General features: G+C 38.8%; 1 pseudogene; it reads left to right on the top strand.

Annotated features, from left to right (window-relative positions):
- The first annotated feature begins 674 nt into the window (after positions 1-674).
- On the top strand, positions 675-22,140 carry LOC121810724 (annotated as a pseudogene).
- The last annotated feature ends 18 nt before the right edge of the window (positions 22,141-22,158 follow it).

Below are 22,158 nucleotides of genomic sequence, written 5' to 3'. Positions count from 1 at the left end.
AATTAATATAAATAAAATACCTAATTTAGCATTTTCCGTTGGCTGCCTACATTGGTAATAGGTTTATAGCCAATGTTGGCGTCGAAAAGTAGGCATTCCCATGTCCATGTGCAATGTATGATCATCTCCTCTCCTCTTTGCATAAACCCTACAAATATTTATATATACACGTATTTATAAGCATACATTTTGTATTAGCACCTTCGAAGAATACATACGGACACACATATAGCTGATCTGCCTTCGCCTAGTAGATCTAACTAATTGTGTGTTTTAGTGTGTGCGTTTCTGGCTTATTGTTTCGTTTATCTGACTGTTTTAGTCGATTAGATTGCTACATCTGAGAAATCATAGATACTAGTATATGTTTTACTCGCAGATCATAACTAGTTTTGTATTTTCTTGAGCAATCCTCTGTTGATGTGTAGATGAAATTGGTTTTGAATTAGTCTTTCTGCTAGAAACAAAAAGGATTGAAATTATAAAGAGATTGACAGCATTTTGTATTTGTCTTTTTAGATCATTGTCTTTACTTCTCCACATTCTTTGGAGATTAGTATTATCATTTGGTTTTCTTCCCTTTTATTAATTGGTTCTTAAACATTTTGTGCAGTGAAAACTTGTACAGATTTCTGTTCCACTTCAATTAACAGCATTAGTCTTTGCCCTCCAAAATGGCATTGGCGAGAATTGCTAGAAACGGTTGCCAACAATCTGGAGGTGCCACGGGTAGATATGCTAGAATACGGGACATGATCCGTGAGGAATCATCATCTGTGAACAAGTCTCACTCACCGTTCAATGGGAGCTTCACAGCTTTCCAGCAACATGTTAAACCACGCAGCAATCTTCCGTTTTTCTCGAGCATTGGCAGGTTTCCTGCAGCAAGTTTTGGCAGTAGGGGGGTGAGGATGACCCCTCATTATGAATATGCTCATGCACAAGCGGCAGTCGAGGAATCTGATTCAGAATATGAGAATCTAAAGTATCCTACTCTTGAAGCAACAAAGCCCGGTGAAAAGCCTCGAGTTGTTGTTATTGGCAGTGGGTGGGCTGCATGTAGGTTTCTTAAAGGCCTCAACACCAAGCTATATGACGTTGTTTGTATATCGCCAAGGAACCATATGGTGTTTACACCTTTGCTTGCCTCAACTTGTGTTGGAACCTTGGAATTCCGCTCGGTACCAGAGCCCGTTAGTCAGATACAGACAGCATTGGCGAAGGATCCGAATTCTTATTTTTTCCTTGCTTCGTGCAATGGTCTAGACACGGACAAACGTGAAGTAAGTAGCTTCAAATATTCATGTTATTTTCATTCAAGATATTCTGTCCTTTTTATGTCTTCTACATCACATCCACATTTACATAGGATTCATTATTTATAGCAATCACAGGCTAATAGTTATCAATGAGATGATGCTTCAGTATTGTTGTCATTGTTATTTGAATTGATTCAGAAGTACCATGTTGGGACATTCAATTTCCATTGTTATATCAGGTGTTCTGTGAGACTACCATTTCAAAGTTGCATATGACAAACTGGTAATTGCTTCTGGAGCTGAACCATTGACCTTCGGCATCAAGGGAGTCCACGAACATGCTTTTTTCCTGCGAGAGGTATCTCATGCCCAAGAAATAAGGAAGAGGCTTCTCCTAAACCTGATGCTCTCTGAAAATCCAGGTGATCTTTTACGTAAAATATATCCATGTGCAAGTGCAAGTGCAGGTTCAAGTGTACAACATTGCAGATGCTACAAAATGATAGGATAGGAAAAATAAGTTCCACATACAGTAGCTGAGTAGCCTATACGTTATATTCTACAAGATCATTTTTTTCTCAACTCTTAGTAAATCTCTATGTTACTCAACCCTCAGTTATAAATGATAATTTTGGTATTCCTATTGCTCTTGCACTAACTTGAAACGATTAGGGTTGAAAGACTCTAGAAGTTATGATCAATTTTTCTTTCTGTAAAAGAGAGACTATATTCACAGAATTAATGGTATCAGTGTCCCTCTCTCTCTCTCGTCCTCAGTCTCCGACTTACTTTCATGGACGTTTGTGCAGGCATGTCTGAGGAAGAAAAGGAGAGGCTACTGCACTGTGTTGTTATCGGTGGTGGACCTACCTGCGTGGAATTCAGTGGAGAATTGAGTGATTTTATTATGAGAGATGTCCGCCAGAGGTATGCTCATGTCAAGAACTACATAAAAGTGACCCTCATTGAGGTATGCCACTCTTTTCTCAGCTCATTAAATTTGGCGTGGATCATATTGTTTATAACCATTTTCTATGCTTATTACACTTCCTTTACCCGAAGAATGAGATTCTATCATCATTTGATGTGGGATTAAGGCAATAACATCCCAAAAAAAAAAAATTTTTGACCTTTATTTAATATATGTCTTTTGGAAATTTTATTTATGAGTTTTAAATTTATTTGCTACGTGATTGAGTTTGATTATGTGGAATAAATCGTCATAGGGGAATTGGAATAAAGTGCTATTTATATTTAATGTGGGGAAGATCGACTCTTTAGTGTTGTTTTTCGTATCTAATCTCTTTTACCTCGCGTTGTGATCGAGTGTTATGTTTAAAGTAAGTATCATGTAGTTCTTTTAGCATTGAAGAACTAATAGCTAGTTTGTGAGGTTCTTTTTGCACATAAAAGTCCAAAAGCGTTTTTACAACGAGTTCGATACTAGAATAGAATAAGAACACGATTTCGGACATCACAAGAGTCGTGCCGGGACGGACTCGCGCCGGGCAGCCGTGCCAAGTGCCGGGCAGCCCGGGACAGCCGTCTTCCGTCCTTCGGGTCTTGCTCGATCACCACTTTTTGCACTCCCGATACCTACACGAAAGAATAGACCACGTATCAAATACACTTTCGACATCAAATCAAGACGAAAAGTGGATAAGAACCGCATCACATCAAGCACGTTTTCCTAACAACGGCCGCATTAATTAGTTGTCGTATCGAAACGAAAAGACGTGAATTTTTGTCTTTTGTGAAAAATAATTTTCATTTCCATTTTTTTTACAATCTCTTTTGTCAAACACCTCTTAACCAAATAACTAGAGAACAAATCATAGCCACAAGATCAAAAAAATCAATGGCTAGTATTAATTTTCGAATTTAATGAGATCTTAGCTCCCTCAATCACAAATTTACTCAATAATAACAAGGCAGGGGTATTATGGTCTTTGCACATACAAAATTAAGTTACGTCATTGGCAAATTCAATTCATTTGAAAAAGAAACATTGTTCTCCTTCGTCTACGCCGTTGTTGTCGGTTTTCCTCCAGGATTCCGCCTCCTCCTTCGTCTACGCCGCTTTCGGACTGCTCTCAGCCGCTGAATTCATGCTTTGGATTCGCCGGAGACTCATCGAGGAGGATGCTGCCGCTGAGCGTTAGATTCGGAGATGGCGGATACTCCGTTTCTTCAACACTGTCTATGGAGATTTGGGGGGCAAAGGATTTTGCCGAGATTGCCAGTTTGAACGTGTATGGCAGTAGAAACAGATTTTGTTATTTTTTTTAGTATAGTTTATAACTCTTACGTTCTGATTAAATAAATATTCCACTGAATTTTATTTTATTTTCTTGTAAGTCTTACTACTATAGTTAATGATGTGTTGTGTACTCCATTTTATCTTGTAAATCATGCTAAGAGTGATGTGTTTTGTAAACAAGAGTGAAGTAAAATCAGAATAAGAGTGATTGTTTTGTGAACAACACTGAAGTAAAATCAAAGTAAGAGTGATGTGTTCTGTGAATAAGAGTGAAGTAAAATCAGAATAAGAGTGATGTGTTCTGTGAACAAGAGTGAAGTAAAATCACAGTAAGAGTGATGTGTTTTGTGAATAAGAGTGAAGTAAAATCAGAATAAGAAGAGTGATGTGTTTTGTGAACAAGAGTGAAGTAAAATCAGAATAAGAGTGATGTGTTTTGTAAACGAGAGTGAAGTAAAATAATGCTTTTGTGGGGCAGAAAAATGAATTTAAAAAAATGAAACGGCATCTTCGCCAATTCCTCCACATCATTTCCGAGTACACTTCACTCTTATTCAGAAAACACTTCACTCTTGTTCACAAAACACATCACTCTTATTCTGATTTTACTTCACTCTTGTTCACAAAACACATCACTCTTATTCTAATTTTACTTTACTCTTGTTCACAAAACACATCACTCTTATTCTGATTTTACTTCACTCTTGTTCACAAAACACATCACTCTTATTCTGATTTTACTTCACTCTTGTTCACAAAACACATCACTCTTATTCTGATTTTACTTTACTCTTGTTCACAAAACACTTCACTCTTGTTCAGAAAACACTTCACTCTTGTTCACAAAACACATCACTCTTATTCTGATTTTACTCCACTCTTGTTCACAAAACACATCACTCTTATTCTGATTTTACTTCACTCTTGTTCAGAAAACACTTCACTCTTGTTCACAAAACACATCACTCTTATTCTGATTTTACTTCACTCTTGTTCACAAAACACATCACTCTTATTCTGATTTTACTTCACTCTTGTTCACAAAACACTTCACTCTTGTTCAGAAAACACTTCACTCTTGTTCACAAAACACATCACTCTTATTCTGATTTTACTTCACTCTTGTTCACAAAACACTTCACTCTTATTCTGATTTTACTTCACTCTTGTTCATAAAACGCTTCACTCTTGTTCACAAAACACATCACTCTTATTCTGATTTTACTTCACTCTTGTTCACAAAACACATCACTCTTATTCTGATTTTACTTCACTCTTGTTCACAAAACACATCACTCTTATTCTGATTTTACTTCACTCTTGTTCACAAAACGCTTCACTCTTGTTCACAAAACACATCACTCTTATTCTGATTTTACTTCACTCTTGTTCACAAAACACATCACTCTTATTCTGATTTTACTTCACTCTTGTTCACAAAACACATCACTCTTATTCTGATTTTACTTTACTCTTGTTCACAAAACACTTCACTCTTGTTCAGAAAACACTCCACTCTTGTTCACAAAACACATCACTCTTATTCTGATTTTACTTCACTCTTGTTCACAAAACACATCACTCTTATTCTGATTTTACTTCACTCTTGTTCAGAAAACGCTTCACCCTTGTTCACAAAACACATCACTCTTATTCTGATTTTACTTCACTCTTGTTCACAAAACACATCACTCTTATTCTGATTTTACTTCACTTTTGTTCACAAAACGCTTCACTCTTGTTCACAAAACGCACCACTCTTATTTTTTGAAAATCTCTTCAAACTAAACAATTTACATTTCATAAAATGAATAATTGATCAAGCTTGGGACCAAGGGCCACCTACCAATATACATACATGATACATCCCCTTTCATCACCACATTCTGATACCACAAACCTTACTTCCAACAATGCCATCCAAAAAACACAAGCCCAAGAAATCATCCATCACTAACACACCGCAGCCGCTGCCGTATCGCTCTCAACAACAGTGTCCTTGGACGGAGTTTCTCTCAACTAACATCACCGCCGCACACAATCCGTGGCGCACCAACGCAGCTCCGCTCCCGCTGTCACCAAATCACGGCTACCACCACCAACATCAACACGATGCGACGCCCATCACAACCAACCGCCCTAACTCTGCCACGTCGCCAGTGCCTGCATCAGCGCCGCCCCAAATCGAAGGAGATTTGATCGCAGATTTGGAAGGAGAAAGAAAGGAAATCACGTAAATTTGAATTTGATAATGTAATTTCCAAAAATACCCTTGGCCTATTTTATATTATTAAAATAAATAATATTTGTTCCATTAAGATGTGTGGCTGAGATTTGTTCTCTAGTTATACACTTAAGATTAGTTATATCTTGATCACTCCCCTATATATATATATAGGGATGTATTCATTTCCTTTTCCTATATTTCCTCCTTTTTCCTTCTTAATATAAGCCATTAGATTAGAGAAATGGACGGTCAAGATCAACATTGGGTAATTAATCTCGTGTTGCATTATTTGTCCTATTTTGTGCATTATGAGGGTACAATAGTAATCTAATAATGGCTGGAAACCGCTACGAATAATGCACCACATGGTCACGAGTAATGCATATAATTGTCTATATAATGCACAATATGTGAACTGCAATGCATACGAACAAGATGTGTTGTGTTATGATGTTTGACACACGTTTCTTGTTTCCCCTAAGGGTTTAATAAGCTTAGGGGCTAGGGTATAGTACGTAGACATGTATGTAATCTTCACATGGTAACGAGTAATGGATATAATTGACTATATAATGCACAATTTGTGAACTGCAATGCATACGAACAAGATGTGCGGTGTTATGATGTTTGACACACGTTTCTTGTTTCCCCTAAGGGTTTAATAAGCTTAGGGGCTAGGGTATAGTACGTACGCATTAATAACAAATTATAAAACGATACGAATAATTCACCAAATTGTCACGAGTAATGGATGTTATTAACTATATAATGCACAATATGTGAACTGCAATGCATACGAATAAGATGTACCATGTTATGATGTTTGACACACGTTTCTTGTTCCCCCTAAGGGTTTAATAAGCTTAGGGGCTAGGGTATAGTACGTAGACATTACTAAATGCACGTATGTAATCTTCAATCCGTTGATTAACTCATATACACAATACCTCTAATAATGCATAATATACTGAGATAATGACAATTAACAGCTACATAATGCACTACCTAAACCAAATAATGCACATACGTATATTCCAATAGCAACAATTTGTTAGTAATGTCTACGTACTATACCCTAGCCCCTAAGCTTATTAAACCCTTAGGGGAAACAAGAAACGTGTGTCAAACATCATAACATGGTACATCTTATTCGTATGCATTGCAGTTCACATCTTGTGCATTATATAGTTAATAACATCCATTACTCGTGACAATTTGGTGAATTATTCGTATCGTTTTATAATTTGTTATTAATGCGTACGTACTATACCCTAGCCCCTAAGCTTATTAAACCCTTAGGAGAAACAAGAAACGTGTGTCAAACATCATAACACATCACATCTTGTTCGTATGCATTGCAGTTCACAAATTGTGCATTATATAGTCAATTATATCCATTACTCGTTACCATGTGAAGATTACATACGTGTCTACGTATTATACCCTAGCCCCTAAGCTTATTAAACCCTTAGGGGAAACAAGAAACGTGTGTCCAAACATCCTAACATGGTACATCTTATTCGTATGCATTGCAGTTCACATATTGTGCATTATATAGTCAATTATATGCATTACTCGTGACCACGTGGTGCATTATTCGCAGATACCAAAATGCGGCAGTTACTTTTCCGTCAAATGTCAATAATAACCCTGTAATGCATACAAACACCTTCTATAATGCAACACGGAACCAGTTTTATAGAATCAATCTGATCCGTTGATACCTTAGATCTAACGCGTAATATTAAGAAGGAAAAAAGATCTAAGATGTGAAAAGGAGAATAACGCTCCCCTATATATATATATATATATATATAACTTCCATCCTCTCCCTCTCTTCATCCTCTCCAAAAAATTTCTACCATCCTTGTTCTTGCATCCATTGGAGTTGGATTTTCAAGAGTTCCCGACGAATTGCATCAATCCTTGCTTCTACCGTTTGATTTTTGATTCGAGAAGGTATAACTAAAATCTTTTCCTCGTCTTCACCATTGAAAACCTTGTTCTTGATTCCTTCATGCATATAGTGAGTGTAGGAATCTTAGATCGCATAATTAATCGGTGGGAATTTGTGTTTGTATGAGAACAATTGTGAATATGCGATTTTGAATGAATATGTGTGAAGTTTGAATGAATCATTGGTGAATGATGTGTGAATATATGAGAACATGATTGTGAGAACCTTTTAAAGCATGATTGTGTGTTGGAAGCATGAAAAAATTGTGTTTGGATGAATGAGGAAGAAACCCTGATCTCGAAATTGTGAAATCTCAAAACTGTGGTGTTCGGACAGTGGATTCCGACGTGTATTTGACTGACCAAACGATCTTATTTTGGTGCGAATTTTTGACTGAGTAAACTTCAAGGTGGTTTCTGTGTTTTGAGTGAATTTCAGCCCCTTTCGACGAAAGATGAGTTTTTAATAAATTTTTGAAGTCGACTGCGCAATTCTGTCGGCCAGAAAGTTTCGTATTCTGTTTGACCGACCAAATGACCTCCGTTTGATGTGATTCTTGAACTAGATGAAAATTTAAAGTGTCTTCTGAGTCTTGTAAAAATTTCAGCCTTATTAAAAATTGGATGAATGTTTGGCGAATTTTTTAAATGAACTGCGCAGTGCTGCCAGGATTTTTATGTTCCGATCAGAGAGTTGCATAAATGTTTTGACTGACCAAATGATATGATTTTGGTGTGAAATTTTAACTGGGTGAACTTGAATGTGTCTAATGTGTTGTGACCAAATTTTAGCGTCATATGAGGACGGATGGATTTTTGGTGATTTTTACAAACCAACCGCGCAGTTCTGCCATATTCGTTGTTTTGTGGAAATATCACTTGTTGTCAAGTTGAGTGAATTATACGATGCATGTATGTTTTAGAAATGTATCCTATGACGTGATGCATGTGTGATTTGAGAAAAGTATTATGACATGTCTGTCTTGTGTTGGTGAAAGTTGGGATGGGTAAGAGAACGATAAAAAAAATGGAACAATAGGACATGCATGATAATATAAGTTTACGAAAGGCTGATTTGTGTTGTCGTTGGCAAGGTTGATTGGGTATACGTGAGTTCAAAGAACGAGGGTTGCCTTAAATGGATATTGAATGGTTTAAGCAAACGAGGTGGGCTTTCTTTTACTAAACTCTTTTACGCTTTCAAAAGTATGATTATGGAGAAATAAGGGTGGTTTAAAGTGTTATGTCATGCCATGATGTTTTGTTTATGAGATTGTTGCCTGATGCCTAGTTCGTCTGAGCTTGCTCCGTTAGGCTATATGGCTGTAATGAATGAATGAAACGAATTCGGGTCTGAGTAGGGCCGCAAACCCTATCAGGCTGTGTACACAGGTGGGATCGTGAGCCGTCCTTGTTAGTCGGCCGGTCTCGTGGGCGAATAGTGTGGCCACACTTTCGTCGCACTATGGAAAGAGAATGTGATTGAATGATTGATGAGAAAGTGGGGAGATTGATTGTCTGGCCAGACTTTGAAATGTTTTTGTGTTCTCGTGATATTTCTTAACTACACATAAAACTCGAGATCACTGGTATGTATGACTAGGGATGTCAATCGGGCCAACCCGTTCGGGTTCGGGCCAACCCGTTCTGGTTGTCGGGCCATTCGGGTACGGGCTATTCGGGTTATGATTTTTTCGGGTTATAAAAGTTCGACCCTAACCCTAACCCTTCGGGTTTCGGGCTAACCCACCGGGTTATTCGGGCCAATGCGTATTTTTAATTCTTTTAATATTTTCAAAAAATAATCCGTATTTTAGATTTTCTTTATTTATATACATATTTTTAATTAATCATTCAACAATGAAATACATATTTTTAATTTTCTTTAATATTTTTAAAAAAGATTAAGTTATTTAAATTTAAATAACTTATTCATTACATAATTATTTACAAAATATCTATCAATAGTATGTTTATGTTTATGTATTTAAAACATAAATCAACACTTTGTTTCAAAATTCAAACATAAATCAATTCGTAGAAAATTAAATAAAATTTTCATAACGTGAGAGGTGCATCGTAAATGTAACAAAAATATTTTGAATTGTTAAAGAGTGAATTATCAAGATGCTAGCTAATTGGAGTAACTCTAAGTTTTCTTGAATTATGATTGGTCAAATTTAATTTATTCCAGCTGTAAATAAGTCAAATAATAATTTATCTTTGTTTTAAGAATCATCAAAGTACGCATAATTCAATGACGAAGTGGCGTCAAAACACTTTGCACTATTATATTGGAAATATACTAAAAGAAAGCTTTTATATACGAGTATTTATGAATCCATGAACCACAAGGTGATTTTTTTCGTGATCTTATATAGTCGGTTGGCGTATTTGGATTTTGCATGGTTTTAGAGGGTTGTCTTGGATGATTTTGATTATATTTCTATATTTTGGTATGTTTACATGTTTGTTGAGAAATGATAGAAAATTGATTAGAAAATGTACACAAAATATGTGGATGTGCAGCAGCCTTGTTTGAGTCAATGTTTCTCGCGATTTTGAAGTCTGATAAACCTCTAATACATATCATTCTCTTCGTCTTCGAAAGAGCTTCGCGTGGATATATTGCACGCCTCAATCAGAGCTTTGTAGAGAAAGTTATGACCGTTACAAAAACTACTCGCTGTGCAGAAGCCTTCAACCCGACGGGCCGACCCGTAACCCGAACGGGTCAGCCCGCCTAACCCGACAACCCGAACGGGTAAATTCGGGTTGCGAAATTACAACCCTAACCCTGTATTTTTATCGGGTTATTCGGGCCGGCCCGCGGGTTCGGGTTACATTGACATCCCTATGTATGACATAACTGTTTTTATTAAAATGTTTTCGGCATGAGCCCATTGAGTACAACAAGTACTCAGCCCTGCATGTGTTTTCCCTATGTGCAGGTTGAGCGGGATGTTGCTGTGGATGTTGAGTCGGCATAGGGAATATGGATGCATTGTGTCTTCATACATAGACGTCATCCTTGACTCTCTTTGAAACCTAATTTCCGCTGCTATATATTTTTTTGAACTAAAATACTATACTTTTAAGCTAATTGAGTCTTTCTTATGAACTGTTATCCTTAAATGCTATTCTTAAATGTTTGTCCCTTGGTCACGATCGCCTCGTTTGTAACACCCCTAGTATGGGCGTTCGTGACAGAGTGGTATCAGAGCTTCGTTCTTTCACTCTGGTCCGAGAGTCTTCTTTTACCTTAAGTCTAGATTAGTGAACCTTAGACTGTAAGTGTCACGAAGGCTCAACATCCAAAGCATCACGCTCAACCAAAGAAAGTGAGGTATGTTTTAAGTTGTTGAAAGAATGTGAGATCGATGTATGAAATTGATGATGATATGATGAGGATGTTTTGGCAAGTGTACGCATGTAAATGAATGTTATACGTGAAGATGAATTGTGATGATATGATTATGTGGAATATGAGTACGATTGACATGATAATTTAAGCACGTGTTATATATGTGAACACGATGTTGTGATAGTATGATTATGTGAAGTATGCGCATGATTGACAAGATGATCTAAGAAATGTTGATCATGATATTGTTATGATGTGATTATATGGAGCATGAGCAAGACTAGTATGATGACTAAAAATGTTTTATATGTGTGAAAGTACTACGACGTGAGCATGTGAACATAAGATGATGGAGTGTTTTACATGAAGGACGAAAGTTGATGAGTTGTTTTGAGAATGTTAAAACTTTTTAGAAAATAAATGAGTAATCTAAGAATGGTGTTTCAAACATATATGTGAAGTGCATGAGTGTTTTGTTTGGAATACAAATGTGTTGAGTTTTGAAAGATTTGCATGGTTTGATATGTAAAAAAAAATATCTTTGAACTTTAAATGAAAACATGTTAGTTCTTTCTTTTGGGAAAATTAATTGATCAATGGAAAATGTTGTGTTTATGATTTGTTAAAAAAAATAAAAAATAAATAAAAATTTAATTTACCTTTTCGATTGGAAAATTGAGCCATGGAAATATGATGTTATATATGTTATGAGGTGCGAAGTATGAAGCGTTATTCTATGGAGTGTTTTATACGAGTGATGAAAGTTGATGTGAAAGTACGTTTTAGTTTGAGTCAAAACTTTTACTTTAAAAATGAGATGTGGAAATTTTTTTTTTGGAAGGTGTGAAAGTGTAAAGAAATTTTGTTTCAAAAGTTTTGAATATAATTGTGAAGTTCGAAAGTGTTTTGCTATGGATGTGAAAATGTTGTGTGTTTATCTTGAGGTCTGAATGACGTAAATTGTGGTAGATGATGATGATTGAGATGACGAATTGTGTTGTGAACTTAGAGTACCTAAAATATAAGCCTAGTTGACCGCGCGAATCGTAGTTCTAAGTTGAAAACTTAACTATTGCTTCTCTGAGCAATGAAACATACGAGAACATGAAAGTTGAGGCAAACTCTTAAGTCAAGATGCGAGACAAGAAGAGCTGAAGCTAAGTGATATTTTCATGCAACGACAAGCGGTCATACTCGCGATTTAAATTAGTATAGTGTAATCTTGCGTAAGTGGCAAAACGATGGAGATGATCTTCATACCATGCTAAGGAGCACGAGGATGACAACAATATCCTACGAGGATAATCATTATGACATGCAGAGAATTTTATTAAGATATGGATTCCGACTATCATTATTAGAGGCATTGACACGAAGAATCTCAGCGTGGAATCCGCAGTTTCGTAGAACGATGTTACCATGTTCTGCCTCAGAAAGATGAACGTGAGAGCGATACCCTCGTAGCTAGAATGAATGATTTTAATCAACTGTACTTACTTGGATTATAAGAAATTCTTTTTGGAATCTTTCAATTAACGGTGAGCCACTTGTCTATTTACGACCATGGTTGACTCACAATTCGCAATTATTGCACTTTATTTCTTTTCCTATATCGAGTCATGACTCACTTTCAGTTCTTGAAAATTGTGTTTGCCTTCGTCATTTTTGGACATCTTGATTAGAAGTCTTCTTTGATTCATCTTTTGTAAGGACAATTTTTGACTTTATGAACTTCCGCCTTTGAACTTCATTTCTAAAGTTGTTTGTAGTTATGACCTTCAGTACGATCTCATTCCCAAGCATGTTTCTTCAAAGGAGGGAATATTCTTCTTGGAACTTTTGTACACCTTTTTATTTCGTAACTATGCATGCGGCAAGTTCTTCCTTGCAGAAGTGAAATTTTTAGCTCAGTTTCACTACATATATTGTTTCATGCTCAATGATTTTCTTTCTGCAACACCAAGTTAAGGCTATTGTGTCTCTTTTTCCTTAACGTGGTTGATCTAGCTGATCTTCCTAAAAAGTTCACTTCACGTTGGTTGCAACCCTGTGAATCTATTGATGTGACATCATTATTCAGTAACATGATGTCGTCGAACCATGATCAGTGCTACCTCATGACATTTGTCTATGCTTCTAAATCCTCCCATGATTGATCATCTCATGTCATGACATGTTTGAACCATCATTCATTGATGCCAAAATTTTGCAAATTTTATTTGACAATTGAAATATCTTATTTGGCAGTCTACTATGGAATTTGAGACCTGATTCAGTTTCATCCTGTTTTCAAGGCCTATCTCATATTCTTTCGAGCTCTCGTCAAAAGTAAAGTCTCAACCTTTATGAGTTTATTTGAAACCTTAACTTCCAGAATGAACATGATCAAGATCAATGAAACTTAGACCCTGCCTTATTTTTTTTCAAACCAATTTATGCAAGTTGGTAATGAGATCTAAAAGAGTCGAACTAGAAGTGTTGTTCTTGTTTTCTTGATTAATTCTATAACCTTTATGATTAAGACACCTTCAGCAGTGTTGCTACAATTTTGAATTCAGTTCATATCCAAGTAAGACTGCTTGATCAATTTTCGAGTTCTTGATACTAGACTTGGAGAAAAGGGTGGGGTTGAGCTTTTCGAATACACACGGGGGAATAAGTTTCTATACTAAGACATGCGTAAAAGTGATGCACCAGCTAGAGGTAAATTTCTTTTCAAACCCCTGGCGACGAGCCGACCATTTTGTATGGGATTTCTTTAAATAGACAAACCTCTATAATCTCCGCATTGCAAGCAACCATGATGATAAGGAAAGGGCGTCCGGCGTATCTTGTGTACGTGAACGGAGAGGAAAAGAAGGATTTGAGAGTGGAAGACGTGGCAGTAGTACGAGTTTTTCTCGAAGTGTTTTCCCGAAGCTTTGCCTGGACCGCCACCCGATAGACAATTAGAGTTCACTATTGATTTGGAACCATGGTCTGCGCCAGTATCGTAGGCGCCATACCGAATGGCCCCTAAAGAGTTGGCAGAGTTGAAGATTCAGTTGCAAGAATTGTTAGACTTGGGTTTTATCCGATCTAGTGTGACACCGTGGGGAGCGCCGGTGTTGTCCTTAAAGAAAAAGGATGGAACGATGAGGATGTGCATCGACTACCGTGAGCTCAACAAGATGACCTTGAAGAATAAGTACCCACTGCCGAGGATTGATGATTTGTTTGACCAACTTCGAGGAGCGGGCATATTTTCAAAAATGGACTTGAGGTCGGGATATCATCAACTAAAGGTCCGACGAGAGGATGTACTTAAGACTGCTTTTCGCACTCATTATGGCCATTATGAATTCGTCGTGATGCCATTTGGGCTGACCAACGCCCCGGCCGTCTTCATGGACTTGATGAACCGAGTTTTCCACGAGCATCTCGACAAGTTCGTGTTAGTCTTCATCGACGATGTTTTAGTATACTCGAAGAACGAGGAGGAACATGGAGGGCATCTGTAAACTGTGTTGGAAACGTTACGAAGGGAGAAGCTTTATGCCAAGTTTAGTAAGTGTGAATTTTGGTTGACTCGAGTGAACTTTCTTGGTCATATCGTGACGGAAAATGGGATTCAAGTAGATTCCGCAAGGGTCGAGGCTATGCAAAATTGGAAATCGCCGAAAACGCCGAGTGAAATCTGCAGTTTCTTGGGATTGGCGGGATACTACCGACGCTTCATCGAGGGATTCTCTAAAATCGCGAGACCAATGACACAATTGTTGAAGAAAGGAATCAAAGTGGTTTGGACGCCGGAATGCGAGGCGAGTTTCCAACTGTTGAAAGAAAAGTTGACCACAACACTTGTTCTAGCGGTGCCGGCAGCCGACAAGGACTTCGCCGGCTATACTGATGCATCAAAAGTAGGACTTGGATGCGTGTTAATGCAAGATGGGAAGGTGATAGCATATGCTTCCCGACAGTTGAGACCGAATGAGCTGAATTTTCCGACCCATGATTTGGAACTAGCAGCAGTAGTGCACGCACTGAAAATTTGGAGACACCATCTCTATGGAGTGTGATGTGAGATTTATACGGATCATAAGAGTCTCAAGTACTTCGAGCAGAAGAAGCTAAACATGCGACAACGACGTTGGTTAGAAGTCGTGAAAGACTATGACTGTGGTATTCACTATCATCCAGGCAAGGCGAACGTAGTGGCAGATGCTTTGAGTAGGAAGGACCAACCTCAATTGGCTTTGTTGCTAACTCAGGAGGAAGCATTGATCCGTGAGTTCGATAAGATGCAGTTGGAAGTAGTAAAAGCGTCCGAGACAGTAGGAGGAAGAATAACGACGCTAGTGATCGAGCCAGACTTAAGAACCAAGATCATAGAAGCTCAGCGACGTGATGAGAAATTGGAAGAGACACGCGTGAAGGTGAGAACCGAGAAACATGACCATTTTCGTGAAGAGGCGGACAATGCTTTGACTTTCGATGGACGATTATGTGTGCCGAACGACGAGGCACTGAAAAATGAGATTTTGAGTGAAGCACATGACACACCTTACACTGCTCACACTGGAAGCACGAAGATGTACCTAGATTTGAAGCAACATTTTTGGTGGAACGCAATGAAAGGAGACGTGGTATCGTTCGTGGAACGATGTCTAGCTTGTCAACAAGTGAAAGCCTTACACCAAAGGCCATATGGGAAATTGCAACCGCTCGAGATTCCCGAATGGAAGTGGGAGCATATAGCCATGGACTTCGTGATGAGTTTGCCAAAGTCACAAAAGGGCAACACTGCGATTTGGGTGATTATCGATCGACTGACTAAAAGCGCGCACTTCTTACCGATTAAGATTTCTTATGGATCGGACAAATTAGCTAAGATCTACGTGAGTGAGATTGTACGTTTGCATGGAGTGCCAAAAACTATTGTATCCGACCGCGATATGAAGTTCACATCAAAGTTTTTGATGAGTTTGCAACGAGATTTGGGCACGCAATTGAACTTCAGCACTGCTTATACTTCAGTCAGAGAGGACGATTCAAAAACTTGAGGATATACTTCGAGCCGTTGTCTTAGATCAAGGGGAAAGTTGGGATACTGTTCTGCCGCTGGTTAAATTCACCTACAACAATAGCTACCAAGCGACGATCGATATGGCTCCGTATGAAGCTCTATATGGCAGGAAGTGTCAATCCCCACTATATTGGGATGAAGTTGGCGAGAGAAAGATGTTAGGACCCGACGCTATAAAGGAAATGACCGAAATTGTGCATCAAATCCGCGCAAGGATCAAGGAAGCTCAAGATAGGCAGAAGTCGTATGCTGACGTGCGTCGAACGGAAATCAAATTCGACGTTGGTGACAAAGTGTTCTTGAAAGTATCCCCGATGAAAGGAGTTGTGAGATTTGGAGTGAAGGGCATGCTGAAACCGCGCTTTGTAGGACCGTACGAGATTATCGATGAAGTAGGTCCTGTAGCGTATCGTTTGGCGTTACCTCCCAGTTTTGGGAACGTGCACAACGTGTTCCATGTGTCGCAGTTGCGCAAGTACGTGTTCGACCCCAAACATGTGAATCATCAAGAGGAAGTGATCCTAACCCTCGACATGAGCTACGAGGAAATGCCAGAGGCAATCCTAGATCTGAAGGTGCAAGAGTTTCGAAATAAGTCGATAGCATTCGTGAAAGTGCTGTGGAAACGCCATGGTTCCGAGGAAGCCACGTGGGAGTTAGAAGATAGAATGAAAGAAAAGTAGCCCGGGATGTTAAGAAGGGAAGAATGTAACATCCCAAAAAAAAAAAAATTTGTGACCTTTATTTAATATATGTCTTTTGGAAATTTCATTTATGAGTTTTAAATTTATTTGCTACGTGATTGAGTTTGATTATGTGGAATAAATCATCATGGGGGAATTGGAATAAAGTGCTATTTATATTTAATGTGGGGAAGATCGACTCTTTAGTGTTGTTTTTCGTATCTAATCTCTTTTACCTCTCGTTGTGATCGAGTGTTATGTTTAAAGTAAGTATCATGTAGTTCTTTTAGCATTGAAGAACGAATAGCTAGTTTGTGAGGTTCTTTTTACACATAAAAGTCCAAAAGCGTTTTTACAACGAGTTCGATACTAGAATAGAATAAGAACACGATTTCGGACATCACAAGAGTCGTGCCGGGACGGACTCGCGCCGGGCAGCCGTGCCAAGTGCCGGGAAGCCCGGGACAGCCGTCTTCCGTCCTCCGGGTCTTGCTCGATCACCACTTTTTGCACTCCCGATACCTACACGAAAGAATAGACCACGTATCAAATACACTTTCGACATCAAATCAAGACGAAAAGTGGATAAGAACCGCATCACATCAAGCACGTTTTCCTAACAACGGCCGCATTAATTAGTTGTCGTATCGAAACGAAAAGACGTGAATTTTTGTCTTTTGTGAAAAATAATTTTCATTTCCATTTTTTTTTACTATCTCTTTTGTCTATATATATATATATATATATATATATATATATATATATAACTTCCATCCTCTCCCTCTCTTCATCCTCTCCAAAAAATTTCTTCCATCCTTGTTCTTGCATCCATTGGAGTTGGATTTTCAAGAGTTCCCGACGAATTGCATCAATCCTTGCTTCTACCGTTTGATTCTTGATTCGAGAAGGTATAACTAAAATCTTTTCCTCGTCTTCACCATTGAAAACCTTGTTCTTGATTCCTTCATGCATATAGTGAGTGTAGGAATCTTAGATCGCATAATTAATCGGTGGGAATTTGTGTTTGTATGAGAACAATTGTGAATATGCGATTTTGAATGAATATGTGTGAAGTTTGAATGAATCATTGGTGAATGATGTGTGAATATATGAGAACATGATTGTGAGAACCTTTTAAAGCATGATTGTGTGTTGGAAGCATGAAAAAATTGTGTTTGGATGAATGAGGAAGAAACCCTGATCTCGAAATTGTGAAATCTCAAAACTGTGGTGTTCGGACAGTGGATTCCGACGTGTATTTGACTGACCAAACGATCTTATTTTGGTGCGAAATTTTGACTGAGTAAACTTCAAGGTGGTTTCTCTGTTTTGAGTGAATTTCAGCCCCTTTCGACGAAAGATGAATTTTTAATAAATTTTTGAAGTCGACTGCGCAATTCTGTCGGCCAGAAAGTTTCGTATTCTGTTTGACCGACCAAATGACCTCCGTTTGATGTGATTCTTGAACTAGATGAAAATTTGAAGTGTCTTCTGAGTCTTGTAAAAATTTCAGCCTTATTAGACATCGGATGAATGTTTGGCGAATTTTTCAAATGAAATGCGCAGTGCTGCCAGAATTTTTATGTTCCGATCAGAGAGTTGCATAAATGTTTTGACTGACCAAATGATATGATTTCGGTGTGAAATTTTAACTGGGTGAACTTGAATGTGTCTACTGTGTTGTGACCAAATTTTAGCGACATATGAGGACGGATGGATTTTTGATGATTTTTACAAACCAACCGCGCAGTTCTGCCATATTCGTTGTTTTGTGGAAATATCACTTGTTGCCAAGTTGAGTGAATTATACGATGCATGTATGTTTTAGAAATGTATCCTATGACGTGATGCATGTGTGATTTGAGAAAAGTATTATGACATGTCTGTCTTGTGTTGGTGAAAGTTGGGATGGGTAAGAGAACGATAAAAAAATGGAACAATAGGACATGCATGATAATATAAGTTTACGAAAGGCTGATTTGTGTTGTCGTTGGCAAGGTTGATTGGGTATACGTGAGTTCGAAGAACGAGGGTTGCCTTAAATGGATATTGAATGGTTTAAGCAAACGAGGTGGGCTTTCTTTTACTAAACTCTTTTACGCTTTCAAAAGTATGATTATGGAGAAATAAGGGTGGTTTAAAGTGTTATGTCATGCCATGGTGTTTTGTTTATGAGATTGTTGTCTGATGCCTAGTTCGTTTGAGTTTGCTCCGTTAGGCTATATGGCTGTAATGAATGAATGAAACGAATTCGGGTCTGAGGAGGCCCGCAAACCCTATCAGGCTGTGTACACAGGTGGGATCGTGAGCCGTCCTTGCTAGTCGGCCGGTCTCGTGGGTGAATAGTGTGGCCACACTTTCGTCGCACTATGGAAAGAGAATGTGATTGAATGATTGATGAGAAAGTGGGGAGATTGATTGTCTGGCCAGACTTTGAAATGTTTTTATGTTCTCGTGATATTTCTTAACTACACATAAAACTCAAGATCACTGGTATGGATGACATAACTGTTTTTATTAAAATGTTTCGGCATCCCATTGAGTACAACAAGTACTCAGCCCTGCATGTGTTTTCCCTATGTGCAGGTTGAGCGGGATGTTGTTGTGGATGTTGAGTCGGCATAGAGAATATGGATGCGTTGTGTCTTCATACATAGGCGTCATCCTTGACTCTCTTTGAAACCTTATTCCTGCTTCTATATATTTTTTTGAACTAAAATACTATTCTTTTAAGCTAATTGAGTCTTTCTTATGAACTGTTATCCTTAAATGCTATTCTTAAATGTTTGTCCCTTGGTCACGATCGCCTCGTTTGTAACACCCCTAGTATGGGCGGTCGTGACAAAGGCAATATGCAACAAAGCACTTGACTAAGGTATTTTTCAAGCACTTTCCCCTTTTGGATGGCAGAGGCTTTCCTTGTCGGAATTGTACTGATACATTACGGTTGTTTCTCAAATCAGTGTGGAGTGCGCCTTGTGCGTGGTGTCGTTAAAGAGGTGCACCCGAACGAGATAGTTCTTAGTGATGGAAGTGATGTCCCATATGGCCTCCTTGTTTGGTCTACCGGAGTCGGTCCCTCAAAATTTGTAAACTCATTATCCATCCCAAAGGCTCTCGGCGGCAGGTATAACACTGAACCAAACCCTTTGTTCTGAATTCGTCGTGGACCAAACCAGATTGAATGTATTGCAGGATCGGCATTGATGAATGGCTTCGAGTCTCATCTGTGGAAGATGTGTTTGCCATTGGTGACTGCGCTGGATTTGTTGAAGGGGTAGGGCGGCCAGTGCTTCCCGCTTTAGCTCAGGTGAGACTTCAGCTTCATGTCCTCGTCTTCATTTGCTTCTTTGGTTTCAAGCGCAACAAAACCAAACTATACTATCTAATCTTGATCAGGTTGCGGAGCGGCAAGGGAAGTATCTAGTTGAGCTGTTCAACAGAATGGGGAAAGAGGGAGGTGGTAAGGCCTCATTCGGTAAAGATGATCCTCTAGGTGACCCGTTCGTCTACAAGCATCTTGGAAGCATGGCATCTGTAGGCCGCTACAAGGCCTTGGTCGATCTCCGCCAGTCCAAGGTATAACTCCACTCCGATCTATTTCAAGAAATGAGCACATAATAATTACTCTATTATCTTGGTGTGGTGGCAGGATGCAAAGGGTTTATCACTAGCTGGCTTCTTAGAGCATCCGCAGCGGTGCTCGCTGGGACAGACGGCGTCCGTGACGCTGGCGCGGCACCGCTGTCGCCGCTGGCACGGCGCTGCTCGATGCATCGAGCACGTCCCTGCCGCTGAGCAGGCTACGTGGCGCGTTTCTATTGGCCAACAGATTATCCGTTGGAAATTCATTTTGTTTTAAATCGAAAATAATACCAAAAATTAAAAAAATATATTTTCAGATTCCCAAAAATATGGCCGTTTTATTACCGTTTTTTTGAAATTTTTTTGATTTTTTTATAATTTTTTATTCCCAAAATCATCTATAAATACACACATTCATCATCCATTTTTCACATCAAATCATCTCTTATTCATATTTTTTCATATAACTCATCTACATCTTCCTCTCTCACTCAAACCCTCTCTAAAAAATGGATTTCACCGATATCATTGCGGAACCGGAGCGCGAAAAACAAGAATACTATCAACAATATCGTGGCGCCTATGAAGCTTATGTCGCCGCCACTATCCCCGCCCCTCCTCCTCGACCAACTAGATCAAGACGCCGCTACATCCCTCGTGACCGGGAGGGAGCCAACGAAAGGCTCCTTGCCGACTATTTTTCCGACAACTTGCTACTGGGCAAACAGCTAACCTCTTCGACGAGTATTTGCATGTCGGTGAGTCAACCAGAATCCTATGCCTTAAAAATTTGTGCGACGACGTTCGTTCTTCTTTCGGTGAGGAATTCCTTCGGGCACCCACCACCGATGATTGTCAACGGTTGCTTCGTCTTCACGAAACAGTCCACGGTTTTCCCGGTATGCTTGGCAGCATTGACTGCATGCATTGGAAGTGGAAGAATTGTCCGACTGCTTGGAAGGGGCAACACTTAACCGGCCACAAAGGCGGCGTGGAAGTGGAAGAATTGTCCGACTGCTTGGAAGGGGCAACACTTAACCGGCCACAAAGGCGGCGGCCCAACATTTATCCTTGAAGCTTGGCATGCATAGTTCGGTATTGCCGGATCCAACGACGAGGTGTGCACACGATGGTGGGCGAGAGGATCGAAACAAGAAACACAATGCGCGATACCCGAGCCCACACTGAGCTACAAGAAGACCTAATCAAACACATTTGGGCGAAATTCAGCCACGAGTAGTGGTTTTTTTTTTAATTTTATGAATTTAATTATGTAATTTTTAATTTTTAGGATTTTAATTATGTAATTTGTAATAGTATTACGAGTATTTTTAATACATTTTAATATTTTGGAAATATTTTATTTAAATTGAATAATAGAATGATGGGACCCTTGAGCATGTCCTTGCGGAAGAGTATGGATGTGGGTGTTGTGCTCTTGTCTAAGAGCATAGAGTAAAAAAGTAATAAAAGTGGGTCCGAGCCCACATCCGTGCTCTTTTGCAAGAGAGCAGATGGGGATGCTCTTAATCTGGTTCATCTGGCGCTCGGCCTATCCCACACGAGTAATCAGCTGGAGAAACAGATTTTATGTTGCTATCAACTGGGCGACCACACTTGTTTTTGGCAGAGACAATTCCAGGATCTAATGTTACAGCAACAACTACTACTACAGCTTGCCCTATCAGGAATAACTCTTTACCCTAATGTAAGTTGTAGAGACATATGCTACATGAATTAATTTAATGTTTCTTCTCTC

Source organism: Salvia splendens, chromosome 7 (genome assembly GCF_004379255.2).
Source record: "Salvia splendens isolate huo1 chromosome 7, SspV2, whole genome shotgun sequence".
Lineage (NCBI taxonomy): Eukaryota > Viridiplantae > Streptophyta > Magnoliopsida > Lamiales > Lamiaceae > Salvia > Salvia splendens.
The sequence above is the reverse complement of the archived record's forward strand: the minus strand, read 5'-3'. Positions and strand labels throughout refer to the sequence as shown.